The sequence below is a fragment of the Callorhinus ursinus genome, unplaced genomic scaffold, assembly GCF_003265705.2.
Source record: "Callorhinus ursinus isolate GAN/ISIS: 27379988/994484 unplaced genomic scaffold, GSC_fseal_2.0 scaffold31, whole genome shotgun sequence".
NCBI classification, from domain to species: domain Eukaryota; kingdom Metazoa; phylum Chordata; class Mammalia; order Carnivora; family Otariidae; genus Callorhinus; species Callorhinus ursinus.
The window spans coordinates 13831781-13836487 of NW_027397093.1; the positions used below are offsets into that span (position 1 = coordinate 13831781).

At 61.4% G+C, this 4707-nt stretch overlaps 1 protein-coding gene across 1 annotated transcript in view; it reads right to left on the reverse strand.

The window, feature by feature from the left end:
• The window catches only part of CDH23 (cadherin related 23), a 407397-nt gene extending 403900 nt beyond the window's left edge, over positions 1 to 3497 (reverse strand). Inside the window, exon 1 of the mRNA XM_073878857.1 lies at positions 3239 to 3497. The gene's annotated coding sequence lies outside the window, so the exon portion shown is untranslated. The remainder of the gene's footprint in view (positions 1 to 3238) is intronic.
• Between the last annotated feature and the right edge of the window lie 1210 nt (positions 3498 to 4707).

Consider the following 4707-nt stretch of genomic DNA (forward strand, 5'->3'; position numbering starts at 1 on the left):
TTTTTTTTTAAAACCTGAGGGTTCACGAAAATAGTCTTTTCTTCATCTAGCTGTGGTCGAACTCCTGAATAAAGGAATGGTTCACGTCAGCGTCACTGTTGGTCAGGGTCAGGTCCGTGCCGACCCACACCACTCCCTCACCACTCTGCACCCTGGAAGGACTGCCCATCTCCCTGGCCAGGAGGCCAGCTCAGGGGAAGGACAGTCCTCTTTTGAGAGGGCTGGGGCACATGCCATGACCTTTCACCCATGACACCACCAGCCTCGCCAGGCCTCTGGGCCAAATCTTCCTAAGTCTACTCTCAGGCCACCTTGATGGCTTCCGGGTCGCCATTATTCCTTCAAAAAACCAAGGGGTCCTGGGCGCCTGGGTGGCTCAGTTGGTTAAGCAACTGCCTTCGGCTCAGGTCATGATCCTGGAGTCCCGGGATCGAGTCCCACATTGGGCTCCCTGCTTCTCCCTCTGACCCTCCCCCCTCTCATGTGCTCTCTCTCTCTCTCATTCTCGCTCTCGCAAAAAAAAAAAATCTTTAAAAAAAAAAAAAAAACAAAAAACCAAGGGGTAAGTAGCCACCAGGGGCCGGCATCACCCCCGTGTCCTAGGGTGCAGGGTCTCCCATGGCCCCAGAGCAGCACAAGTGGAATGTCCAACCCCGGGCTGGGGGTAGGAATGGAGCCTGGGCAGCACCGTTCCCTCCGGGGGCTATCCCAAATTAGCATTTATGCAGCTCCCTCTGCGTAAGTCCTGTGGCCGCTGAGCAGTGTGATCAATGGGGCACTCCACCATCTGGGAGGGGCAGATGAAGCGGAGGACAGTTACTCAATGCCTTACCTTTGAGGGACGGCCCCTACCCAGCCCCAGACCATCTAGAGAAAGAGCAGTATATCCAGCTTCCTGAACCCCTGCCCTGTGCCCACTTGCTACCAGCCCATACGCAGGACACAGAGCACCATTTTAACTGCACAGAGGCCTGAGCTGCTACTTGAATCTGTTTAAAGATCCCCCAAACACAGACACTTCCTGGCATTAGCAGGCCCCCTGAGGGGCCAGCGGTGAACTGTTACCGACCCTACCATGACTGTCCAGGAAAAGCAGTTCCCGTCGCGTTCTCCAACCCACGTTCTTATCCACTGCCCTAGGTGGACACTCCTTCGGCTCCAAGAGGTTGTGAAATGCTCATTCCCTAGAAGGTACTGTGGACCAGGGCTTCACAAACTTTACTGAGCACACAAATCACTCAAGGATCTTATCAAACACACATCCTGATTCAGGAGTTCTGGGATGGGCCAGAAGAGTCTGCCTTCCTAACGAGCCCCAGGTGATGCTGATGCTGTGTCCACAGGCCACAGCTGGAGCAACAAGGCTCCACCAGGCCCTCACCTTCCAGAAGTGTGTGCAGGTAGAGTAAGGACTTCAGCAAGATGCCCTTTAAAATATTAAGCTCAAAGAAATGAACGTCAAATGGTGAAATTGTAGGTAAGGTAGCTTGTGGGGTGAGGGAGCTATTTTGGAGGCACACAGGACCATCTGCCAACATAACCCTCTAATCAAGCTCTTTAGTGGGCAGATGTGAGGAGCCCAGCTGTTTGAGGATCAGGAAGGCCAAGACAGACATGTGTACGGGGCCCAGCCCAGATAAGGCCAGGCTGCCACCTCCAGCCTCCCACTCCCTCACCATCCTCCACCACCTGGCTCACACCAGTCACTTCTGTGGTGCCACCTTTCCAGCCCAAAGGGTACTCACACTCTGCCATGCAGGCCCTCTGTTTTCTGACCCTTCCCAACCCCAGGGAACCAGCGCCAAGCATTCCTACTCCCAGCTGAGGGGCCCCCTCCTGGCCCCTCCCCAGGCAGAATAACCTCTAGTCCCCCAGCCCATCCGGCGCTGCTCGCAGTGCGCCTACCCGTGCACCATGACCCAAACAGAACTCCAAGCCAGCTCTCCCCACCGTGGGCTGACTCATCAGCACCTGGCACCTGGCTCCAAACATGGCTCTTCAAGCCCACCCCCACCCACTCAAGGGTCTGACTCCACCCAATACCCCCACAGGACACACACACACACAATCCTCATGTGCTGCTCCTGCTTATTTCGAAATACACATTGGGGTGGGGGGCTCTTGCTAATCGCCTGAACGGCAAGGGTCAATGCCTGCTCCGGTCCAGAGGGCAAAGTACGCAGAAGAGACAGGAGCTGTTTTCTGAATTACTGGGGAGGGTTAGGGGCGTGTTACTACTCAGAAAAGGCTTATTTCCGCAACCCCCCCAGTAGGCCACTGACAGCACCAGGGCTGGGGGTTGGGGTCCCAGTGGGGCGGTGGCCAGCGGCGATGGCACTGAATCTCAATCTCCATCCTCTATGAGCACAGAGGCAGCGACTCTAGGTGCTGGGACTCTAGGTGCTCGCTTCGGGAAGGCAAGGAACGGAGAGCTCGCCGAGTGATGCTGCCACCACCTTGGAACGCGTGGGGTTTGCACGCGTCCCGGGCTGACCTGCAGGGGAGAGGGGGGCCAGCAATCCCTAGCGCAGGCCTCCAGGGCCAGCCAGCACCGTCCGTGATGGGCCTGCCAGGGGACTGGCTGGGGAAGCAAAGTGCAAGCCGCACAAGGCTCCCTGCTCCTGGAGGGGTGCGTTTTCCCAAAGCTTGATCGGTTTGGGGAGGTTGCGGGGGTCCTCCGGGGTCTCTCGCGGGTACCGAGAGGTGATGAGGGTAGGGGAGAGCTACATGACTGTAGGTTCCTCCAGAGCCAATGCCCATCCCGCGGTGGCGATGCGCCCCACCCCATTCCACTGCCCAAATGGGGACTCAGAGCGCAGAAGGGGACGGGATTGGGATCCCAACGCCCTCTTTACCGCCGAAATTCTCCCCACCCCAGACCCAACCAGACCCTCTCTAAGGCGCGGAGAGCAAAGAGACCGAATGTCCAGGAACCGGGTGGGGAGTACAGCGGCTGTCCTCCCAAGGCCAACCCGGCGGGAATTCGAGTTCCCGGGAATCAAAGTTGCCGCGCGTCGGGCCGCTGGCTGCGAGTCGGGCGCCTGACCCGGGCCAGGGGCCGGGGATGGAAGGAGGCCCCCGGGCGCTCGCCGCGGGCGATGGCCTTGCCGGGAACAAGTGGTTCGGTGGCTGCGGTCGCGACCCCACGCCTCCAACTTTCCCGGCGCGTGGCGGGAGAACGGTGCGGAGAAGGCGAGGGAAGCGGGGGAGGGAAGGGGAGGTGCGCGGCTCTCGGTACCGTGTGCGGGGAAGCGCCGCGTCGCGCCTCCGGCTCTGCTCTCCTCCGGGTCGGCCCCCACGGGCCGCCTGCTCCGCTGCTGGCCACCGCCGCGTCTCGCCGCCCGCGCGAAGGCTCACCCGCTGCACGCCGGCCGCTCCAGCGTCCCCTTGGGCCCGCCGCTGGCCGCTGGCCGCCTGCAACTTCAGGCGCGCCGCGGGCTCGGACGAGGCGCGCCCCAAACGTCCCGAGGCTCTGCACCCCCACGCTCCATGCCCGGGGCCGGGTCGCCCCGCCCCGCCCGGCTCAGCGCCCGGCCGCCGTCGGACGCGTCTTCTCGCGGAGCATCGCGCCGCACAGCCCGCGCCCCTCTCTCCAGAGCCGCCGCCGCCGCTCAAGTCTGCGATCAACTTTCCCTCGCTTCCTCCGCCCCACTCGGCCCCCGCCACCCAGACCCCGCCTCCTGACGCTCCCTCTCCGCGCTCCCTCCCCCCCAGCCCCCGCCGGCCAGGCCGCGCCTCCCCGGCCACCCACTCCACGCTGCGCCCCGGGATCGCGGTGGCCCGGACCCGGGCCCCGCTCCGGCCCCCGGGAGCCGCGGCCGAGCCCGGCCGGGCGCTCAGAACGTGAATATTTCAGTGCTGGCGAAGCTGCCCTCTGACGATGTCATGGCACCGGCTGCTGTGGCAACTCGACGAATCCCCCCAAGGGGCAGGGAGGACGCCCGCGGAAGCGGCCCCAGGTGCGTGCTGGAGCTTTGCCCCGCAGGGCCGCCCGCCCTCCCGGAGAGGGGCACTCAGAGGGGTAGGGGCCAGGCCGGCTTCCTGGCGGTTCCGCGCCTCGGGCCGAACCGGGAAATGCTCCGGGAAGCCGGAGCGAGCGAGCCGGCCACACGGCCTAGGTGAGCCTGCGCCATCTGTTGGCTTTAAGCGCCCCCTCTCTGCTCCCAGAATCGCGGAGCACTGAGTGGGGCTCGGTCCCTCTAAGTCCTTGAGGCAGCTTGGCCGCGCTTGGCTCAACTGGCTGCCTTGGCCCATACCAGTCCTGTGCTCCCACCTGCGCCCTCTCCCTCCTTCGAGCTCAGAATGCCCCCAGGTGCTTACAAATGGAGGACCCCGGATTGGAAGAGGGCCTTGAGGTCACCTGAACACCCTCGCTTATGCAGTACACCCTTCTGCAGTAATGGTCTCCCAGCTTCTTTTTGCACACCTATGGGATGGAGACTTCATGACTTTTTCAGACACCTGGATTGGGGAGGAGTCGTATTTGATTCAGGTGTTGTAGCTGAAGAGGGGCATTCCTTGACCTTGATCTCTACTTCACCAGACTAAACATTCTGAATTCTTTGTACTGTTTATCATATGACACGATTTCTGGACCTGTCACCATCACAGTCAGCATACGGACAATAGCTGCCTGGGCTGAGACTCAACTCTTCTATCCTCAACACAGCCTTTCTAGCAGGTCCTGTCATTAGCCTGGTTTTACAG